At 35.7% G+C, this 25017-nt stretch overlaps 1 protein-coding gene across 9 annotated transcripts in view; it reads left to right on the top strand.

The window, feature by feature from the left end:
• Positions 1-25017, top strand: part of MARCHF1 (membrane associated ring-CH-type finger 1) — a 768319-nt gene that overhangs the window by 1641 nt on the left and 741661 nt on the right. The window lies entirely within an intron of this gene.

The following is a 25017-nucleotide window of genomic DNA, read 5'->3' as shown; positions in this document are numbered from 1 at the left end:
TTGCTACTTTGGGGTTTAGTTCCTTTTCTTTTTAGAGTTTCATCCACTGCAATCTAAAATATTTAAAATTTTAGGAACTATTTCATATTCATGAACTTAGGGTATAGCAAATGACCCCTGGATACTAAGGAGATTCTTGATATACAAGTTTGATATTCCAGCATCTAACATAATATTAGAATATAAGAAAGTCACAATCACACTTATAGTTCAGATGGTCATTTTATTTTCTTTTTCTTAAAAAAGGTTTTCTGATTTTCCTTTAGATTGTTTCTTTTTCCTTAAAGATAGGTTATCCTAATGAAGCTTTTCTAAAACAGAAGTATCAAAGTAAGTTTTCTTGATTAGTGATTGCTCTTCTGATAAAGTTTGGGGTCTTTTCGGAACAGACATAAAAGAAAATTATTGGAATAAGAAATGTGGTGGAAGTGGAAAAGGAACTGGGAGAGATAAGAGAAGGAGATTTTGCTAAGTGTAAAAGGTGGGACAATAATGGGCATCAGAGGATGTCACATCAGTTTTGTTTTTGGAAAAGCTCATTGCAGCTTTTACATGCTTGTCTCTCTTTCCAGCAAGTGCAAGGTTAAATGTTTGATTATGTTATGTTATGTTGAGAGACCAATGATAGGACCAAAGAGAGCTTGTCTTTGTTCAAGACTTCCGGGGTTAGGCGCAACATTTTCTCCTGTGATTCAGAAATAATTTTTGTTTCATTATTTATTTCCTGACTTCTTATCACAAAGGGCTCTACCTGTTTCTTTGAAAGCTTTATTTCTTTCTAACTTTATTGTACTCATCTCTTGATAGTAAAGCTTAAGGAGTTTTATGTGAAGGTTCTTAGAAAACCTGTTGCTCATGCTGGCTGCTTTCCTGAAATGTTATAATAACAAAATCTTTTTTTGAAATTAGCGCAGAGAACATATGGTCTGCTGATGTGCTTATGTGATGGGGAGTACCTGACATAAAAATATACATGTATATGAAATATATATAACCCCAGTTAGACAATCATCCAGCAATGATAAGCAGGAGGCACGTAGTATTCGGCCCATGATTTTTGGCAGATGATGTTTCTTTTAACAAAAGGATCTTTTATCCTTTGTATGTGGTAAGAAAAAAAATGTACATTAAGGATAACAGGTTGTATTTTATGTCTGAAATGTTTTATTTCAAAAATATTTATCCAAGAAGGTCAAAAATGCTCTGGCACTTCACTGCACACGCTAGGATATGTGAGGAAAGTCCTTAGAAAGTGTATTTTGTAAATATATGTGATTTGATATATTTTCTAGGCAGGAAAATATTATTTTTAAAAACATAGGAAGTAAAATAATGTCCTTGAACTAGAGAATAGTCTCATAATGTTTTTAAATGTATTTAATAAATATTTTGGCTATTTTGTTACACAAGGATTCTTAATCGGGAGAGATGAGAGGAAGTTGCCTTATAGGACAAAAGCAAAGCTATAGTATATTTCCCGGAATAGGCAATAGTGATGTTTCAAGGTCATGGAAAAGAGCATTATATCAGAGCACTGCAATATTTCCAAGAAAAGATTATGTACAAGGAACAAGCCTACACAATTTGGTAGCCTCTTGCTTTCATCATTCCAGTTGTTTGAGTGAACAGACACTGTAGGATCTCTGTGATATAGAGAAACTCTCTCATTTTTCTTGAGGCAAAATTATATCTTGAACTCAATCAGAAGGTTCTTTTATGGGCTTTTCCATGGTGTAATTCAAATTCTAGTTTAAGGATGCTTTATGGATCCCAGAACATTGTGATTTTAACTTTTGTGTAGGCCTTCGATATGGAAATTGGTCAGTAAATCTTTTTGGCTGAAAGGTTTTGGCATCTCAGCTTCTTCTGGAATTAATGAGTTAAGAGTGAAAGGCAACAGTTAGAGGATTATTGAAATATTCAGGAATAGGATATCTTATTCATAGGGTAAAATAATATTGTTCATGGAGTTCTTAAAAATAAAGTTAAAGAAAATAGAGACAAAATCTCCAGAAACCGAAATTATCCCTTTGTTATATATTGAACACCTATTGCAACTTAATGGACCTATATGATACTATTAATTCATTTGCTACTTCCCAGTGTGAGAATGAGGAGCACTGTGTAGGAAATGTGTTGTGGTTTTGACTTTATCGTCTAATTGAGAACGAGTCTCTGAACCTTTTGAACATTACTTTCATTTTACATAAAATAAAGATGATAATGTCTGCCCAGACTTCCCACAGGGAATGGTGCATAGTAAATGATCTAATATGCAAAAGTGATTTTGAAACTATGGGAAGAACTACCTAACAAATATTATCTCTAAGTTAACTTTTTAACTTCTAGGTCTTTTCAGTTAAAGTTGTAAATTTACATAGAGGTGAATCCAGTTTGTGATTTGTCTTTTAAACATCTGGTTTTAATTAGTGGCATTCTTGACAATTCATTTAATATAATTTATCAAAAAAATTATTAAGTAGGTTGTTATATATCTTTTTAATTCAAGTTTGCTGGTAGTAAATTCTCTCATTTTTTGTGTGTTTGAAAATGTTCTTACACAGCCTTTATTTTTAAAGAATATTTAAGCTGGACATAGAATTTTTTGTTTGGCAGTTATTTTCTTTCAACACTTTAACTTGTATTCCTTTGACCCTGGCTTCTATCAAGTCTGTCAGTCTTATTGTCGTTACTTTGAAGATAAAGTGTCTTTGTCTCTGGCTGATTTAAAATTTTTTCACTTGCCTTTATTTTTCTTCAGTTTTACTGTCATGTTCCTTGGTATGGTTTTCTTTTTATTTGTCCTTAGCGTTTGCAGAGCTTCTTGAATTTGTGGACTGATGTCTTTCATCAGATGAAATTTATTGGTGAATTCTTGTTATATAGCTCTCCTCCATGCTGTCTCTTTTTCTGAGATCTCAGTTGTATATTTAATACATGGTTTCACTGCGCCCAACATGCCTTTTACCCTTGTTTCATTATTTTCCACTCTTTCTTTCTTTCTGTGCTTGTTTAGATATTTCCTTTTGACCTTTTCTTCCAGTTTCCTAACGTTCTCCTACACTATGCCTATTGTGCTGTCAAGCTCATCTATGGGTTATTACTCTAATTATTGTATTTTTTCCAGTTTTCAAATGTGCATTTTATTCTTTTCTATGGATACCAATTTATCTATTTTCTTCATCCTTTCCTCTGTTACTTTGAACATAGTAATCAAAATTATTTTAAAGTTTTTGTCTGCTAATGCCATAACTGGATTGCTGTGAGCTTCTTTTCAGTGTCTCTCTTTACTCTTGATTTTATTAATTGTGTATAAAAATTTTACAAGTCTCTTTATCCAAGTCCAAAGAGTTGTCAGCATTTCTTCTATTAGGCAGATTAAATAGAGAGGTGGCCAGTTGTTGTAATCCAGTCAGTGACTGAGTTGACTCAAGTGCTCATAGACTTCATCACCTGCAGGGGCACCCAGATGCCAAAGTACAGATATCCAGAGCCTTCCACTGGTGTAGTCACAAGTATTAAATACAATTCAGGGGAAGACTTCTGAGAATCCTGCTCTTCTTTTCAGAATCTTTCTTCTTGGTGTCTTAGCCTCCTTCAGTCTTGTGTGGAACTTCAAATGTCAGCAGTATTTTGTGGGTAAAACCAAGCGTGTACCAGCTTGGTGCTTCGTCATTTATTTCTCATTGGGATCTTGGTGTCTCCTATCTCTAACTTTTTATCTTTAGCTCCACAAGGCTGCCAAAATTTCTTCTGGATTCTCTACCCCAAATCAGTAGTCTTCTGCTCAGGCAGAGCCCATGTTCTCAGGCTCTTGCTGTGTGTCTAGATTGGCAAGTGACCCTACTCTCTGTCCCAGGGGAAAAAAGCACCCTCAAAAATTCAGCTTTCCTGTTTGATGCTTCCTGCATCTGGAATCTTGAAACCTCTAGTCTTGGCTTCTTCAAGGCTCACCAACAATTCTTTTAGAATTTTTTTTTTTGTATATATATATATATGGCTTTTCTAGTTGTTCTTGGTGGTAATGTTGGTCTACCGTGAGTTACTCCACCATGACTCTCAGCTGAAGTGGGTTGTTGTTTTTCACTGATTACAAAAATAGATGTATAGCCATGCAAGATCATTACTTGGTGATAAAACTGGTGTTAATAATCCCAGCCCACAGGCCCCTAGGCAATACAGCTAACTCTGAACCAATTTGATTTAAAAAGTATTGTCTTAAAAAGAGGTTACATTCTACTAAGTACTTATATTCTGTACAGTATGGTTTGGAGACAGCTTGTCTATTTCCTTTTTGAAGTAGAACCTAGCATCAGTGAAAGCCAATGATTCAAATAGCTAGTAAATTCAAGTTCATGGTAACTAAATGTAATAAATTGGCAAAACTTTTCTTTTCCTTAGGAGTGATACACACACACACACACACACGTGTATGTATAAAAAATAACACTCTTTCCTGAACATAAGCACTCTATGATTTAGGAATCGTCCTAATTTACAAATCAATTCCACATATAGAGAGTGAACAATGTGGGAAGTCTGAAGCCTCTCTCTTCTTAGAAATCATTGTCCTTTGTTTTTCAAATTGTTACTCTGAAAAGCAACTGATACAGGAGATATCATATGCATATAATAAAATCAACAAGTCAATAATATATCAACTTCTTATTGGTATATGGATAAAACTCAGAATATATTTCATCCAGAAGAAATATTACAAATGGTGCTTCGTTGTTTTAGAAATAGTGTCTTTGACAATGCTATACTGAAAACATGACCTAAATTAACTATAGTTCGTTTAGTGGATTAGCGTAGGATTTTTGTTGAATCTGTCTATTGATGGATGGATTCTCAAGGTGAACTAAAATGTATAATGCCATTTTTAAGTGATTAAATATTTCAGACGACACAGTAGAAACCACTGACTTTTTGGGACACAATCAAGTGGAAGTTGGAGAATACCTGGAATGGACTTTTTTGCCTGCTTTCCATTTGATGTTCTAACGTGCATAGGAAATTCACTGAAGCTTGGTGAGAGTGATAACTTAGGTACTGTGGTGTTGCTGGCTCATTATTTGGGGCTGACACTCTGATGAGCAATGCTTTGATACTCATAAGATATATCATATGCCTCTTGTCTCCTGTCTTACATCCTTTCAGCCTCATTTCCGGTTCTATGACTGTGGCAAACATTGTAGGCAGGCTGTGACTCACTTGTGCTGACTTCTTCTCACCTTGAGCTGTGCTGAGTATCTTTTACTCTGTGACTTTACAGGCATGTCTTATGTCTGCCTCTGTCCCTGGAAGTGCAGCCTAGAGTGGGGAGGAGCTAACACCACTTAGGAAACCCCTCCATCAGTAGGAACCGGGTGGACAGATCTGAGAGGCTGTCTATAGTTCCTCAGAAGGTCTGGGTCACATAGAGCCTCAGTTGGCCATGGTGATGACCCAGCTTCGTACACTTGTATTGGTTCTTATTCTGTCCCCATTTCACTTTACCTGGTGCTTCATTCTTACTCTCTAGGATCTCCTTCTACTATTGGTGCATAAGTTTTTATTTCAGATTCTGCTTTTGAAGGGAATGTGGCTAAAATATATTGTAAATTAGCTTTTTTCTCTAGAGGAAAATGAAAACAAAGAAAGAAAAAGAATCAAGACTAAATCCCAAGCCACATCCATTTACAATGAGAGAAAAATGGTAAGGAAGAAGCTAAAATAGAGTATTTTTCAAAGATATTTTGTTTATAAATTCATCATCTTTCCGGTCACCAAATGAGGCCAGTTAAATAATTCGTTTAGTAAGTATGAGGTCATCTCTTGACCTAATGATTAATTTCCTTTCCTCCCTTCTTTCTTTTTTACTTCGATACAGCATAACTCATTTTATCGCATTTCACTTTATTACACTTCACAGATACTGTGTTTTGTACAAGACCCTCCACTGGCAAAAAAAAATACAACTGGTTGAAGGCTCAGATGGTGGTTAGCCTTTTTTAGCAATAAAGTATTTTTTAATTAAGGTATATACATTGTTTTTTTAGATGTAATGCTGTTGCATACTTAATAGACTACAGTATAGTGTAAACCTAACTTTTATATGCACTGGGAAACCAAAAATTCACGTGACTTGCTCTGTTACCATATTTGCTTTATTGTGGTGGTCTGAAACTGAACCCACAGTGTTACTGAGACATGCATGTATTTATTTATTGACCATCCACTCTATGCCCTGTACTCAGCCAGGTCCTGGTGGTATAATGAGTAAAAATGTGACAAGATTCCTGCCTCTTCAGAGCTTTTTATTCCTGTGAAATTAGTTAAAAAATCTTACAAACAAATGCACACATGCGAGAGTGAAAGCACTGAAGGACAGGTACACAGTGATGAGAAAGCCTTTCATAGGGGAGTTTGACTTGGGCAGAGAGGTTTGGGCAAGACTCCTTCAGGCGGTGACACTTGAGCTGCCATCTAAAGGATGAAAAAGAGTTAGTTAGCTGGAGAGAGAAGGAAAGAGTTTTCTGACAGAGGGGCAAAGGGTGTGTGCTCAAGATCCTGTTGCTGGGAGAAGTTTGGCAATTTTGAGGGAGTCACAGACAGCCCAAAGGAGGAAGTGTGATGTGGATTGAAGAGATGTACCAGATATGAGGGACTGTCACAGAATATTTTGAATATTAAAGAAAGAGGTGTGTGTGCATGTGTGTGTGTATGTGTGATGGTGGCAGCGAGGAGAGGCCTCACAAGTAAACAGGATGATAGAGTAGCAAAAAAGAAATATATGAAGGATCTGGGGAGAATATTGTATAAAATATGCAGACCAACAAACATGAAGAGTTATGAACATTTGAAAAGTATGAGAAGTGTTTGTTGTTAATGCTGTTGAGTCAATTCTGTCTCCTAGCAACCCTGTGCCCATCAGAGCAAAGCCCAGCTGCATCTTTTTGTGCCATCCCCTCATCTTCCACTGCTGTATCAGACTGCTCCACTGCTATGCATAGGATTTTCATGGACAATTTTTTCAGAAGTGGGCAGGCAGGTCCTTCCTAGTCTGTGCTAGTCTGGAAGCTCCGCTGAAATCTGTCCACCATGGGTAACCCTGCTGAAATTTGAAATACCAGTGGCATAGCTTTCAGCATCACAGCAATAGGCAGCCACCACAACGTGACAACAGAAGGGTGGTGTGGTTCCTTAGGGAAAGGATCCTCTGCTGCCTCCACAAGATCTCCAAATCTTACCCACTAGACCACCATGGCTGGCTATGAGAATTGTAGGAATTGATATTTTTTAACCGAGTGATTTTCTAAATAAACAGGCTTGAAAAAAAAGAGGGAATAAGATATTTATTCGTTTACTGCCAATTTATTTGTCCTAGCTTGTGATGACCTTAAAAACTGTATGTGAGACTTTTTCAGTTCTATAAAGTCATGCATAGCTTAATGATGGGAATACGTTCTGAGAAATGTGTTATTAGGTGATTTTGTCATTGTGCGAATCTCATAGAGTGTATTTACACACACCTAGATGGTATAGCTTACTACCACCTAGGCTATATGGCACCAATCTTATGGGACCACCGTGGTATGTATGGTCTGTCTCTGAAAAGCTGTTATGGGGCACATGACAGTACTTCACTTCCAACATGGATAGAGGATTCGAACAGAAAATCAATAAGGAAACGGTGAACTTGCACAACACTGTAGACAAAATGGACCTAACAGACATGTACAGAACATTCCATCCAACTGCAACAGAATACACATTCTTCTCAATCGCACATGGAACATTTTCTAAGATAGACTCTATGTTAGGCCACAAAACAAGGCCATATCTAAGCAACGCTACATTGTTATGAAATTTATATATTTTTACTAGTTATCTCTTAATTTTGGGGGTGGTTAAATTATAGATAGACTTTTCTCTTTTAAAAGTATTTCAACTAAAATTTTACTTAAGATTCACTTTAATAGTGTAACACAAAACGAATCTGTATATATGCTACTCAAGCATGGTGCACAGCGACATTTAATTACTCAGTCCCAAGTCAGTTCTTGTACTTAGGTTTTAATAAAGTTAAATTGCTTATGTACTCACACAAGTGTGGATTCTGGTTCTGCTAATTTCTCCCAAATTTGAAATTCAAAGAATTAGAGACAAATTATTTTCCACTTAAAGCTATATTTCCTTTAATACTTCTTAGCAGTTTTGACTTAATTGAACGCAAAGTTATATTCCAGACACAGTGTGAAACGACTCTTTAAGATTTAGCATAATATACACAATAGCTCTTGCCAGCTACCTTTCCTTTTTAATGAGATAACTTGGTTTATTTTTATAGGTTACTTTTAAACAATCTTTTTTGAAATCTCTTAACCCCGTGAGTATGTCTTATTTTAAAAGCAATAAATAAATGAATAAACAAGTATTTATTTAATAACTACCACATGAAAGAAAGATTTGTGCTATGAACAATTGCAGGGAATTAGACAGAAGTGGGGGAATTAATTGGGAAGATTATTAAGATATTTAGTAACAAGTATAAAAGGTAAAGTCTGGGAATTTTTGATTTATTACTAATGGTGTTCATGGAAGAGGATAATCGCTCACAGACTCAGAAAAATAACCTTAGAGAAAATCCCCTCCCCTATTTTTTGTAGACCAAAAGTGAAAAAACAAGTCTTAAAAAGCAATGATAGAAGACACTCTTCCGTGGACTTGTGTTATAAGGATGAACCATAGTCGTCAATTTGTAGAAACAGTCAAAAATGATGCAAAAGATGTTAAAGTTTTTCCATCGTACATTACCCAGTAACCCAGAAAGCCCAAAAATATATTTTGGGGACATGTAAAAGGGATCTTAGAAGTCTAATTACAATATGTTCTTTAAACAATGAAAGGAAGTATTTCAAAATGTTGATAGTGGTCATTGAACTATGCTTAGTTTTTCATCCTGCTTTTTTTTATTTTCCAAATACTTTTTAATAAGTATGATTTACTTTTACAATAAAAATGTAAATAAATGCTTCTTGAATAAAAAATTTCATATCTGAAGGAAAACTTCAAAATCTTAACCTCTGTTAAATCTGAATAGTTCTTTTGTGGGTGTTTGCTATTTTTTAATACTCTTCTGCATGTATATATATAGAGTTTGTGATAAAATTATATACAGAGGAAAAACTGATATGAAAGAAATCTTCTATTTCATGCTAAATTATGCTCTGTGGAGATATATCTAATGCTAAAATTTTTTGCGCAATTTGCCTCTCAATAGTATGAGACGATGTGTGTCTGGCTGTTTCTCAGTGGGATCCAAGAATTGATGTTTGTTTTAAGTAAGTTGTTCTAAAGAAATTGTTGATTATCCTCACTCACTTATTCCAATAAATAACTAAGAGGACAATCTAATATAGCCAAATCTTACTTTTGTGTATTTTCATGAAAAATGAAGAGTAATGTGTATCTCCCCTCCCCCCCTTTTTTATGGTAGTAACAGTTATATAGATTATAGACTTTGAACTCGTAAGCCCCTGAGTTCATCATGGGTCCTACTCACTTAGCAACTGTGGTGTGAATTTGATAATGTACATTTCACCATGTGGATGCTAGGGGGGTGTCTGTGCTTTTAGAGATGAATCCTTTTATGTTAATTCTTCCTCAATGAGAAAAAAAATTATTATCGTTTAATTATTATACTTAGGGAAACATTTGTTAGATAAAGGAGTTTTGAAAATTGATTTTAAGCATAAGTTCAGTTTCCCTGTTAGAGGAGTAGAAGATCATGGTAGTTGGAAAAAGCTCAGACTCTAAGCCATTTTGAGCTGTCTAGGAATCTCCATTCATTAGTTAGGTGACACTGGTCAAAATGCTTAACATGTTTGAATATTGGTTTCCTTATGTTCAAAACATGGATAATAGTACCTTCCTGCTAGGGTTCTTATGACAATTAATGGTAGTAGGTAAATTCCCTAATAAATAGTGGGTATTTAATGTAAGTAGTTTGTACCATTATTAAAGCTAAATTATATATTCTTTAAACACTCAAGTATAGTTTTCTTTATAAGATACATGTCATACATTTTAAGCTTTGAGTTGTCTTGGTACTTTTTGTGTATGGATAAAATTTGAAGATTTAGTTGCAGGAGAAGCTAAGACAGTTGGCAACAACAACTACCACCATCTCCAAGTAAATCCAAATGAATGAATGAATAGTATTAATAATTGGCATTCGTTTACAGTGAGTGCTTTTGTTTTTCCTTTTTCTCTTTATTTTTTAAATTTTCAATAAAGAGAGCATATCACTTTGATAATAGTAATACCAAGGCAGCTACTTGAAAAAATAAGTTAATGGCTTAATTATTAGTTTGTGACATTCAATTTGATATCCAAGAGTATTTTTGCTATACCATAGTAGCGTAATAAACACAATACAAAATAAGAGAACGAATGTGGATTTTTTCAATGTTTTTGAGGCTGTAAAACTAGAAGGTAAAACATGTTTGTTGTAAAAAATTTAAGCTATATAGAAGTATCAAGTGTGAAAAGTGAAAGACCTCCTTTGGTTCCCTCCCAACTCAAAAATATTTCCTTCCTGAGATGTATCCACAAATACAGACATTTTGTAGTCATATACATTAATTAGCTCAGATATATTAGAACATACACACTTTAATAAATACATATTGTGTTGTGCCTTATCCTTTTTTTTTTTGGTGAGGAAGATTGGCCCTGAGCTAACACATCTGTTACCAGTCTTCCTCTTTTTTGCTTGAAGATTGTTGCTAAGCTAACATCTGTGCCCATGTTCCTCTGTTTTGTATGTGGGACACTGCCACAGTTGGCTTGATGAGCGGTGTGTAGATCCACGCCTGGGATCCAAACTGGTGAACCCCAGGCCGCCTAAGCGAGCGGGAGATCTTAATCACTATGCCACCAGGCTGGCCCCAGCCTTATATTTTTATAACATCCCTTGCATATCTTTTTCATGTCTATATAGTCTACTGACTGTATGGTATTACCTTTCTGGAGATATTCAGCAGTTTGACTTCTAGAAAAACTCTTGTTTCTGGGTACAGAGAAACATGAATTTATGGGAGTGTCATTTGTATTAATTTAAAACTTCTAAAAATCCTAAATTATGGTATCTTGATGCACCTGAATACTATATAGTAGTTAAAATGAATGAACTAAAATTTACGTGTCAATGTAGATCAATCTTTAAAATTTAATTTGAGTGGGAAAGAAAGTTTCAAAGGATAATTATAGCGTTACCTAACTTTTACAAATTTTATAGACAAAAAAGAAATTCTATATGTTAGTTACAGATCCTTAAATATGGAGTAAAATGGTGAAAACGTGGCCATGGTGTTCAAATAGCGGTTTGTATTTTCAACAGATATTTCTAGACCTGTCTATCCTCACAGATAATGTTATTGCTCTTCATAACGGTTGTACTAGTTTACACTCCCTTCAGCAATGTGTGAAGTATTATCAGACTTGTTATTTTTTGCACGTGTGTTTAAATATCTCATTGGTCTTTTATTTTCTTATACCTGATTGGTGTTGTTGAGCATCTTTTTATATTTAGAAGGACCATTCAGGTCTTCTCTTTCATAAATTGTCTTTTAAATCCTTTGTTCTTTTTTCCCCTCAGTTTGGATTTTTTTCTTCTGAGGAAGATTAGCCCTGAGCTAACATCCGCTGCCAATCCTCCTCTTTTTGTTGAGGAGGAGTGACCCTGAGGTAACATCTGTGCCTATCTCCCTCCACTTTATCTGCGGGATGCTGCCTCAGCACAACTCGATAAGCAGTGCGTAGGTCCATGCCTGGGATTTGAACCGGTGAACCCTGGGCTGCTGAAGCAGAGCGCTCGATCTTAACCACTGTGCCACCAGGCCAGCCCCTAAAATGGATTTTTAAGAATTGTTTGAACGTTCTGAGCACTAACTTTTTATCACTTATATGAATGAAAAATATTTTCTTGCTTACTGTCCCTTGTTTTTTAATTGTATTACGACGTCATTTATTATATAGAGATTTTGAAATTTTATTACTCTGTTTTATTATTGGTTTCCTTTTTGAATTTTGGTTTTGCTTGTTTGTGTAACTTTTTCTTAGAGATTATAAAGATATCACCTAGTTTCCTACTGAAGCTTTAACTACATTTCGCACTAAGGTCTCTGGCATGGTTGGAATTTAATTTTGTAGTTGTTTTGAAGTAGAGATCGACACTCCCTCCCGACACCCCCCTTCCATGTACAAAGCCAGTTGTCCTAGTTTAACTTATCCCACTGATTTGTAAGGCCAACTCTGGCATTTGTAAGTGTAATATATTTAAATCTGTTCTGGATTCTCTATTCTGTTCCACTGATTTGCCTAATCCTGTGCCAATTCAATACTTAATTCGTTAATCCTTTTAACATTATAAGCAGTCTTTATATCTGTTAGGAAGAATTCCACTCCTCATTCTTATTTTTCAAAATTGTCTTGGCTGTTATTTTATTTGTTTGTTTATTTAAATTGTTTCATTGGAGTCATATCGACTTACAACATTGTGTAAATTTCAGGTGTACACCACTATATTTCAGTTTCTGTATAGACTGTACCGTGTTCACCACCAACAGTCCAGTTTTTATCCATATTATTTTAGAGTCTGCCTTTAAATTCCATATAACATTCTATGTGATGGATATTCTTCATTTGCCTCTTTAGACCAATTCTCCATGGAACTACATCCCTTGTGCTTTTAGCTTCTAACTTCTAGCTGGGTTTGGTCAATGGGAGACACCAGCAGGAGATTGGGGTCGGGAGAGGAGAGAGAGAGGTAAGGAAATTTGTTCCTCTGGCTCTGTCTCTGCCCCTTAGCAAATGTGGCAGCAGATGCATACTTGTATGCCCACAACTCCTATACTACAAGGTTCCAGTTCCATCTGGATTTCTGTAACTCCATTCCTTCCCTTCACCCCATCAGGCCTGGGAGGTAGTGGTGGTTGTGGTAGTGAAGGGGAAGATAGTAGATAGTGGCATCCTTCTTTTAATTATCATCACATCTCTGTATCTAGTCTCTTTGGATGTGCTATCTCTTTGCTCCAAACTTCTGACATACACCTTGCTGGGATTGGAAGTGCATCAATTTTATAGTTTGAGAGACCTGCCATTTTTACAATGGAGCCTTCCAATCCATATATATGTTACACTTCTCCATTTACCTAGTTCTTCTATGTGCTCCAGTGATGTTATAAATGTTTTTCTGTAAAGGTCTTTCTTACCTTTTTAGAAATTTATTCCCAGGATTATTATTGTCTTTGTTGTAATTGTGAATGAGATATTTTAAGAGATACATGTTATAAATGTTGATTGGTGATGGATATTGTTTGTTACATGTTGATTTTCCATCCAGCAAACTTACTAAACTATTTTATTTCTTCTAATAGACGTTTTTGGAGGTTCTGTTCTATAGGCTAAGTAGATAATCATGTTGTCTCTGTATAGTAAAAATAATCATAATAATCATTAGTAATTACTGAGAACTTTTTCGAAAGACATACTTTAAATGGAGTCAGTCATTTAATCTTCATTTCAATCCTATGATATAGATACTATTATTAATCATGCATTCACATTTTAAAAAATTTTCTATTTTTTAAAAATTTGTTTGGCTTTCCAGCTTTATTGAGATATAATCGACAATAACATTGTGTAAGTTTAAGATATACAATGTGATGATTTGATATAGGTATGTATTGTAAAATGATTACCACAGTAAGTTTAGTTAACACATCCATCATCGCATATAGTTCCTGTTTTGTGAGTAGTGAGAAATTTAAGATTAACTCTCTTGGCAACTTTTACATATACAATACAGTATTGTTAGCTATAGTCACCATGCTGTACACTATATCCCAGAACTTAACCATCTTATAACTGGGAGTTGGTACCCCTTGACCAGCTTCACCTACTTCTCTCACCCCTTCATCCCTGACAGCCATCATTCCACTCTCTGTTTCCATGAGTTTGGATTTTTTAGGTTCCACATATACATGAGATCATACAGTATCTTTCTTTCTCTGACTTATTTCACTTAGCATAATGCCCTTAAGTTTTAACCCATGTTATACAAAATGGCAGAATTTCCTTCTTTTTATGGCTAAATAATATTCCATATACATATGGTATATTATACCATTCACATTTTCTTTGTCCATTCATCCACTGATGAACATTTAGGTCATTTACATGTCTTGGCTCTTATGAATAGCTCTGTAGTGAACATGGAGGTTTGGATATCTCTTCGTGATAGAAATTTTATTTCTTTTGGATATATGCACAGAAGTGGGATTGCTAGATCATATAGTAGTTCTATTTTTAATTTTTTGAGGACCCTCCATAGTATTTTATCTAACGATTTACCAGTTTACATTCCCACCAGCAGTATACAAAGGTTCCCTTTTCTCCACATCTTCACCAGCACATGCTATCTCCTGTTTGTTTGATAATAGCCATCCTGACAGGTGTGAGGTGATATCATTGTGGTTTTGATTAGCATTTCCCTGGTGATTAGTGATGTTGAGCACCTTTTCATGCACCTGTTAGCCGTTTGTAGATCTTCTTTGGAAAAAATGCCCATTCAAGTCCCCTGCCCATTTTTTAATTGGATTATTTGTTTTTTTTGTTATTGAGTGGTATGAGTTCCTTATGTATTTTGGATATTAACCCTTTATCAGATATATAGTTTGCAGGTAATTTCTCCCATTCAGTAGGTTCCCTTTTCATTTTGTTGATTGTTTCTTTTGCTGTGCAGAAGCTTTTTAGCTTAATGTAGTCCCACTGGTTGATGTTTGCTTTTCTTGCTTGTGCTTTTGGTGTCATATCTAAAAACTCATTGCAAAAACCAATGTCAAGGAGCTTTCCCCTATGTTTTCTTCTAAGAGTTTTATGGTTTCAGATCTTACCTTTCAGTCTTTAAGCCATTTCAAGTTAATTCTTGTGTGATGTAAGATAGAGGTCCCAACTTTACTAATCATGACAAAAGGAGAGGGGACTCAAAATCAGAAATGAGGGGGCTGGCCCCATGACCAAGTGGTTAAGTTCGTGTGCTCTGCTTTAGCGGCCCAAGATTCCAGTCTATATTTAATGAGTGTTTTATTTTGCCTCATTTGGAAATTCTTTTCTTCTATCATTTGTTGGTTCTGTATTTGTTTGGTGTTGGTATGTATGTGTTTGCCACATAGAAGCTTGAAACAGAATGGAACACATGCATGTTTTATGTATACTAAATTGTTTTCTTGTGAGATTTACTGTTAATAAGGCTTTTACCTCCTGGAGTATTTTATTGTTAGAGACTATGGCAATTGTGTATGCAACCAGAATCTATGTATCCTAATCAGTAATTTTTTGTCGTTGTGAGAAATGATTCCAACAATTATATTTTATAGAAAAACATGTTTCCAGAAAAATAATTTAAACAAAAATGAAGCAGTCTGTTAGGACTGTAACTAAAAGTAAACAAAATATCAAAATGAAAAATCGGAACAGAGGAACAACTATTGTAGATGATACTGTTTGTAGATGAGTTTCTAGTTATAGCAAAAGTTTGTCTCTTTTGCTTGCTAAACTGTGTTAAATACTGTTATATAAACTCCTTGTCATTTTATAGCTCTGGTATTTTCATCCTCTGCCTTGACCAGCTTTTGATAAATCACAAATCACTATTTAAATTTTAACTAGTGAAAAAAGTGCACCATTTGAACCTCAACTGTATTGGTTATTACTCTGTGTTATAAAGGAAAATTCCTGACCTTTCCTGGGTAGTAAAATGTGACTGTTTTCCAGTCCAGTTAGTTTTAGGTGTCTGTGTGTCAATAAACTTTGGTAGAAGGCCACTGATGGAGGCAGAGCTTCCTAGAGCTCCCTAATGGCCTTACCTTCATCCACATAAATCATATGTCCTTCAGACATGAGAACTAGTAAAAAAACAATTGTTCATTTAGATTCCTCTGGTGTGGAATAAATACACCACTGTTTTCCTACAATAGTTCAGATAATAGAGAGTTGACCATTTTAAAACAAAATAGAATTGTTCACATGTGTTTGAAGGATTACATGTTTTAAAGTATGTCTATCTCTGTCTTCGAGATAGTCACACACGTAACTGCCCAGAGGTTTTAGGTATTATTCATTGTTCCTTAGAAAAGATTTTCTATATAAGCCGTTTTCTCTATTTATTCATCTGCTATGTCTTTAAAACTTCTGTACCCTAGGCATACTTAAATTTAAACTACGTATTTGGTTTTACTGAGGGTAAAAAAATATGAAGAGTAAGTCTTAGAATTCTACAAGTGCTTAATGTACCCAGGAGTTTTAGTGTGCCCCAAACACTCTGGATTTGTGTTAATATTTTGGGGCCAACCAGGTAGGGATGTATGATTAAAATTGTTAGTGTTCATTTCTGTCAATGAAATTGCACTCCATGTTCTGTGGTCATTATAGTGCAGTGTTGTGTATGTCATTTCACAGTCCACTCCAGAAGTTTGTATACCTTAAAGGCAAAGTTCTGCCTTCATGAGTTATCTTTTAAAATTGTACATGTTTAGAAGGCAAACCTCAGAAACGCATGACCAGGGTTAATGTTTGATTATGCTACAATAAATCCTCCTGGTGGAGGATTCTTTTGGGTGTATTCAACTCCCTCTACCAAAACCAGCTTCCTGTGGTTGTAGGGAAATAAATGCAAAGGTCATAGTTGCACAGATGTCTGCAAAAATGAGAGAATGATCACAGAGGCAGAGTTCAAGGAAAAGGAGGAGAGAGGCAGAGTGAGAAAGAGGAGAGAGAAACTGTCTGTTCTCAGATAAGTAGCAGTTGCAGTAAATACTGCGGATGTTTTTAGTGTCCATAATGGAGGGACGCAAATTCCCTTATGGATTTATATTATACCAATCCTTATATTAGCAAATTTGAAAGTGTGGCAACAGCTGGCATTAAAAAAGAATGGTGGTTGATGAAGGATCTAACTTAATTTGAACTTTGAATAACTGTAGACAAAAAGCATAAGAATTCTTCTGTTAATATCAAAGGTTTGATATAAGGAGGTACCTATGTCAAAAAGCAAGTGTGGAACACACAACTTTGCAGGGAAGAGAAGAGGATAAGCCAATAAAACTTCAGAAGAAGAGAATACAGCCAGGGCTAGGATCTGTTTCAGCCGTGTTTAACAAAGTGTTTCACCCGTCCTTAATGATCGTTATAACCAGAACTAGTACATAGCATTAGGTTCATTTATATGTGTTTGCTTCAGTTACCTAATTCGTCAATAAATCGTATACAGTGGGCCCTCCCTACCTGCAGATTCTGCATCCGCGGATTCAACCAACTGTGGGTCAAAAGGCCTATGATGGTTGTGTCTGTATTAACATGTGCAGACTTTTGTTTTCCTGTCACTGTTCCCTAAACAATACAGTGTAACAACTATTTACATTGCATTTACATTATTTTAGATATTATAAGTAATCTAGAAATGATTTAAACTATACGGGAGGATGTGCATAGGTTATATATGCAAATTCTGCACCATTTTATCCAAGGGATTTGAGTATTCTCAGATTTTGGTATCGCCAGGGGGTCCTGGAACCAACTCCCCCTCAATACCCAGGGACGACTGTGCATATGATTTACTATCAATTGTGGATCCAGGTATTCTCCACTAAGAATTTCTGTTTCTATAAAAATTCAGAGTTGGAAAATCCTTTCAGCTATTATTATAAATAAGTATATGAAAAGGATCATCGCAGTTGAAATTTTGGTGCGTATAGCAGGAACGTCAGTGCCGAGAGCCATTTACTGCAGTGTGTCTCCAAGCACATCCATGGACTTCCTGCATCAGAAACTTCTAGAAAGGCTCATAAAATGCAAAACCACTTCCCAGACCAACTCTTTGGGTGGAGCTGAGAAGTGCACATTTAACCAACCCTTTTGGTGATGCATATATATGATGAGCCCCAACTTGATAGAATGCTGGCCAAATAAAGCCTATTCCTGTTTGAATATGAACACATGCCATGGTCTTACCACGGGCATTCTATTTTGTGTTATTTTTCTTTCATTCTGTCCCTGGAAGTACCACAAGTAGCCACCTGCTGTGTTAGACATATTGCAAAACTTGGAAAAAAACCCAGATCTTTTCCCCCCTAGTGGACAAAGCTGGAAGCTTTTATCTTGCAAATGAAGCCGGTGGGAGGAAAGCCAGCCGTTCTGCTGGGTCGCAAAGTCTTCATTATGGTCTTCTTGTTAATGATTACTCAAGGACAGTTAACGAGATGAGCTGGGGCAAGTGTTGCTACAATGGTCGCCTAATACCTCTGTGGCATGCTGATGGCATGGAATGATCTTGGGGGTCGTGCTCATATTGGCTACTAAAATATGACACCGTCCGAAATGATGCCAGTTTTATTTTAAAAATCTATATTCAGTGCTTCTCAGATTTTGCTGTGAATCGCAGTCACCTGTAGAACTGCTAAAAATCCAAATTTCTGGGCCTTGCTCCCAGAGATTCTGACAGTTTTAAGTGAGAACAGCCACCTGTCATTTTCCTAGTGGCCTGCCTCTCCCAGAGAGATGGACTTACAGGTGGGAGCTAAAATGTAAGCACGTATGTTATGATTTCTATGTAAGCATTATCAGTACTTATGAGGATATTTTTTTAAAAATAGACATTGTTACTGCAAAGAATTCACTATAAAAAAATATTAAGCTCTAGAGGATGCCTTATTTATTTCATACCATAGCTAATACACTGAAATTGCAGATAAAAATGATCTGAATATTATGTTGTGTATACAGTTGGTTAAACTGTACATCCACCTTATAATATATAGAATATGGACTAGGGACTTCCATGATGTACTTACAGCACATCAGGAGTAAGGGCTTCAGAAAAGCTTAACTGGGCATCATAGACTTTAGAAAATGTTTCTTCGCGACAGAGGAAGCAGCTAAGGGGTCTCTCTTGGTGGGTAGCAGAAATAGTAGCTTGATTGGAGGGTCTCACTTCAGACAGACCTGCTGAAGTTTGTTTACAGCTTTTAAATGCATCGGACAACAGTACTGAAAACAGTGGCAAATGAGGGGAACAGTGAATTCCTCCCAGAACATCACTTCGTGAATAGAGTACTATCTCTCAGAACCACCACGCATGCAATGACACACATCAGTGGACTTAATAGAGTGCTTACGGGCACGATGCAAATGTCCACGTCTGCCAGAAATTCTCTACCAGCTGGATGCGAAGGAACAGAATTGCTTTCCCATTAAACACACCTAACGCACTAGCAGTGTTTACTCTGAATCCCCAGAAGAAAACAGAAATCTTTTTTGTAATTTAAGGTTAGGCTTTCTGGAATAATTAGAGAAACTCCTTCTTTAAATGGATTGAGATATCAGAATATATTAACATATCTTCCTCCAAATATTTTAAAGAAAAATGCCATTCCTATAAAAATACGTGGAAAAAATTAAATGACCTCTGTAGCTTCCTTTTATATTTCTATGTTTTTATTTTTTTTAATGTCCAGTTGCTGAATGCCCAATATTATCAATACTTTGAAAAAGCCAGTTCTTAAAGTAACAAATATCACTCAGTAACATTTCCTATTTCAAAAACTATGCTGAACTTGGTTTAACAGTCAGAAAATAGATTTCGTTTTCTTGGGATGGTATTAATAATATTAATCCAATTACAACTTGTTTTACAACTTGAAGATCTTATTCACTGACTTCCTTCCTTCATGATATCTGCTTAAATGATAAAGTACTTAAATTAACCATTTACCAAGAGTGATATCAGCTTATGCTTCTTTTTCACTTTTTTTATGTCTCCAAAGCAAAAATCATGTTGAAAATGTCATTTATTTTTATAATATTAATTTTAGATACTCTGTGTAGTAAGTCTCATTTTGAAATTCTTGCTATTCTGCTTCTTATCACAGTTTTTTTTTCTTAAACAAAGCCAAGGTTTCTTTTATCTTCTAATTCTTTCTGTGGTGCAAAGGAAACTTCCCTGGTGCCTCATATTCAATGTTAGTTGGCCAATGACTTTCTTTTTAGCATTTGTGCCCCTCAGTCACATGGGCTGTCTCAAGGCTATCCACTTAAGAGGGACTTCTATCTATTTCTAGTGATTCCAAGAGATCCCGGGGGCTCCTGCTATGCATCTAGGTCTTCACAACCCTCCTGGGCTCACGGTCCAAGGAGCAGATGTTCCCTAGCAGAGGAGGTTCCACAAGGTCTGTTCTGGCTCACACCTCGGGCTCTAGTTGTGTACTGTGGACTGACTGTTGTGAGCTCAAAGTTGTTGTGGGGGAGATTTTCATGCCTTCCTGGGGAGTGGCTCATATTCTATTTATTAGGAAAAAATAGCCACAGTCTATAATTTCTGCAGTGTTTCCCTCTCCTTATGATTCTCACCTTGCCACCTGTCACCTGAGCGCTGGCGATTTACAGACTCAATGGGAGAATCTGAAACTTCCTGCTGCCATGATCCCTTCCAGAAAATGGATTTTTCCTTCTTTCTTCTGAGATTTCTGGGAAAAAATGATTTCTCAGCTATCTATTTTGTACAAACTTATTACCTAGCTGAAGGTTTTATTTTGTCAATGTTGGGATGGTCCGAAAAAACCTCTTTTAGTTTTTATCAATTACAAAGTTTTCACCGGTTGACACTCAGTACTTAAGATAAAATAACTCACATTCATTTTACAATGCCACTGTCACTATGGGATTCTGACTTTCTTCTGTATTGAAATTTGAACTATAATCAGAATTATTCTCTTAAGTGTATTATTATTACATTATAGTTTTTTTAAATTGGCATTTCTTATATGTCTTATGGGGATATGGTAGGCTGAATAATGGCCCCCTGCAATATCTCCATTTTCTGATTCCCAGAACCTATGACTGTTAATTCTTATGGCAAAAGGGACTTTGCAGATGTGATTAATTTAAGGATCTCGAGAAGGGGAGATTATCCTGTATTATCTGGGTCGGACAAATGTAATCACAGCAGTCCTTATAAGAGGGAGACAGGAGGAATCAGAGTTGGAGAAAGAGGTGTGATGACAGAAGCAGAAGATTAAGTGATGTGCTGTGGGGATGGAAGAAGAAGCCTCAAGCCAAGGAATCTAGGTGGCCATAAGAAGCTGAAACAGGCAAGGAAACAGGTTTTGTCCTCCAGAATGAACCAGCCCTACCAACACCTTCACTTTAGCTGAGTGAAACTGATTTTGGATTTCTGATCTCCAAAACTGTAAGATAACAGATTCGTGTTGTTTTAAGCCACTAACTTTATGGTGAATATTATAGCAACAATATGAAACTAGTACAGTCTGCATAAGTATGAAGGAGAGTCTTAGACTTGCCTCTCCCCAAAGATGACAGAGAAGATATTCCTGTACTTTGGTGTGATATGAAATTAGATTGGCACACATGATTTTTAAACGTAGACTATTTGCACAGAGAGGCAGTTTGTATATCCACAGTATCATGATAATAAGAGTAATAGTACCTTTTCTTTTCCAGGATTATTGAAAGTATGTGTATGTGTGTTGGCATAAATATTCAGGTGCTTCTTATGAATCTGAATATGTCTTAAATGCATTACAAAGATTACAATTTAATCCTCACAGTCTGTGAAATATCTGCTATCATCCCAGTTTTATAATGAAGAAACTGAGGTTTAGTTGACCAAAATCATTCAATCACATAGCAATAGAGTTGTTCTAGCTGTAGTGTTTCAGGTTCTAAAAGCCAAATATTTATTTAACCACCATGTTATATTATCTTCTATATATTTGAAATTTCTTGAAACCTTTTGAATAATGTAAGTTTGAAATATCATCATTTACATGGGACTTTCCTGTTTTACCTCAAATGCGAAAGAAATATTTTCCTTTCTTCCTTCTTGTTTCTTCTTTTGTATTATATTCTTTATAGATAACTGCATGTACTGATAAAACATCCCTCCAAGTATAGTGGTTCTGATTATGATATTCGAATTCTGTAAATTATAGAGTATTTGAAGTCTTAGGAAAACCCTTACTCTCTAAAATTGCATTAATTTCAGAAGCATTTCTATAAAGGGATATGAAAACTATAATATTGAATAAACACTGGAAAATGAGTACTGTATTTTAAACAGGATATACTGGAAAAAAATATCACCAGCGTTTCTTATATAAAGATTAGTAGTTCTGAATGAGATTGCTCATGGAAAAAGGATACTTCAAAACTGGGAGATGTTGAGTGGCTGATGGTTTGCTATTATTAACTTTGTGCTTTGTTTTAATAATACTGTTGGAGATGAAGAGAATGAAAATGCAGAGGCATTGTAACTTCAAAGTTCGCTTCTATTCAAGGGTTGGACTGGAAAATGTTTTTATAGTTCATAGTTTATCTAGCACTTTGAGAAGTACAATGGACTCTTTCATGTGGCTAGTATAGCTTTCAGAGGATGCACATTAGATGCCAGGAAGTTAAACATGAACTTGTGAGTGGGAGGCAGGTGTCTTTTGGTAACTCACAGTAGATTGATTACCAGAATTAATTCAAAAGCTGTGGCAGGGAGAGGCTTTCTTTTTCTCCCCCATCATTATTCTATCCTGTTCTGTGTGCATTAGTAACTACCCCTGTGTGTCAGGAGGAGTAAAACTTTTCCAGATAGAAGAAGATCTTCAGGTGTACAAAAGCTTTGCTTACTGTTAGAAACTCAAAGCAGGTTTTGTTGATCATAAATGAACTGTCTTCGCTGCTAGAATGTAAGATGCTCGAAGACAGGGAGCTTGTCTGGCTTATTCTTGTGGTATCTCCAGTATCTGGAAAAGAGTATGAAATATAGTAGTGTCTCAATAATTTTTGAATGTATGAATAAATTGGCCAAACATCCCCTGCCGTGGTCACATACAATTAAAGACTAGGAGATCATATATTTTTTTTAGGTAAGAATCATATCTCCTGGTTGTTTTGCTTCATAATGCTGGTTTGTTATTATTATTAATTCATTCTCTGACCATAGTTTTATTTCTAAGTAGAAACAATATTGTTATTAAACTCCCCTGGAGTTTAGAGCCCCATGGCTCTCACATCAGGCTCCAAGTCTTCTCAGAAGAATATCAATATGTTCTCTTCCATCTGGATCTTTTGTGAGGACCCAAGGAGAGTGACACCTACTTATAAGCAAGCTATCATATATCTGTGTCTTTGGCTCCTCTAGATCATGGGAACATACCATAGAACTCAAAAAGAAGTTGACATTTTAATTGAATAAAGATTATCTCTATATTCTTCATGTCTTATTGCAAGAAATCAGTTTGTACTCCCTCTCTCTTCTCCCTTCTCCCTAAATAAAGGCAGTTTATAAATCAACACCGACTGAGGTGCAGTCTGGGCTGCTGAGCAAGCTCTATACTTTTAAGTAAGACAGATCTTCTACAAAGAAAATCAGGCAAATTCTCTTGATGCCAATTATTGGGCAGAATGTCTAGATTTTTATCTTCCCTCTTCTATCTGCTCCTAGAAAATTGCAGAAATATCAGATTACCACTCCCTGCCACCCCCCCCCCCAAAGAGGCAAGTGTTCAGTTTTCATTCATTTAATTTAGTTTATTATTTAATTCTTCCTGCCTTTTCAAAACAAATTTTTAAAAATCTAATAAGATTAGGGATAAGGCTAGCATCTTAAACTCTGGGTACTGATAAAATGAATATATAGAATAAATTGTATTAAATGTCATGAACACAGACATTTTCTATTCACTTTAGCTCTAAAATAGGTGTTTTTCATTTTATTTCTTTAAATATTTTGGTTCTTGCTTCTCTAAATTAATGTCCACGAAGTACAGAAGCTCCTTAGTGACTACAGAACTCATAATTAACAATTTTCTTAGTACTTCTCTCCTTTAAACAGCTATTAAGAGCTTCATCATTCTTCATTTTGAAGACTAAGATAGGAATATGCCTTGATTCTTCTAAGAAAAAAATGAGAGCACAGTGGGGATATAAGAACTAAATAATTAACCCACTTTGGGAAATGGGACAAGCTGCCTTTACCAGTATGATAAATTAAAAGAAAATAAAAATAGCTAAGGATAGGCAAAGGAAATAATTTCAGCATCATTCATTAACATGACCCAGGAGGTACAGCAGGCCCCTTGGAAGAGCTGGATGATAGAGGACAACATCTGGCCCCTTTGCCTGAAATAAATGTTTGTTTCTGGCAAAGAAAAGAACTTACCCGATGATTCTTCATTGTTACAGCTCTGCAGGCCATTTCTCAGCTGTGTGAGTCACCAGTGGCAGTTCTCGTTCAGCAGCATTTGGAAGGACACATAGAAATAAAGTCTGGAATCTCTGATAATGCAAAAAGAGAGATATTCGAAAGAGGTTTTCGAGAACTGCACATCACTTCTTCATTTAGCGGAGTCCAAAATCAAGCTGTTCCTTACAATTTGTTTCCACTTGTTCTCCATTTATTCACTCAACAGAAGTTGAGCACCTGTTGTGTGCCACACTCAGTTCAAGGAGCGTAGGAAATGTCAGTGAAGAAACAAAGGCCCACTTCTCCCCAGCATACTCTCACTTGGAAGGTGATCCCACTTGTGAATCCCAGGACAGAAGGAACTTAAAAAAAAAAATCTAGAAATGTGAGTACAGGTACGTGAGTCTAAAAAATAAACCAAGGAATTTTTTAAATTAAAAAATTAAATTAATTTTGATTTACGTTTACATTTTTTTTCTTAAGGACATGTAAAGAAGGATAGTCCTGACTCATTTAGGCATTATGAAAATCTCTATAATGTATATGGCTCTTTGTAAATCTGCATTCATTCACTCATTCATTCATTTGTTCAAGTTATTAACCCTAGTGCCAGGTACTGTGCCATAATGAAGCTATCTTTTGAAATGATTCAGCAGCATCTCTGAAGTGAAAAGACTAAGCTTTTTACATGCCCAACTGTTTACGTTTAAGCATATGTACAT

Source organism: Equus asinus, chromosome 3 (genome assembly GCF_041296235.1).
Source record: "Equus asinus isolate D_3611 breed Donkey chromosome 3, EquAss-T2T_v2, whole genome shotgun sequence".
Classification (NCBI taxonomy): Eukaryota; Metazoa; Chordata; class Mammalia; order Perissodactyla; family Equidae; genus Equus; species Equus asinus.
Note: the sequence above shows the minus strand (reverse complement) of the source record. Positions and strands in the feature narration are given on the sequence as shown.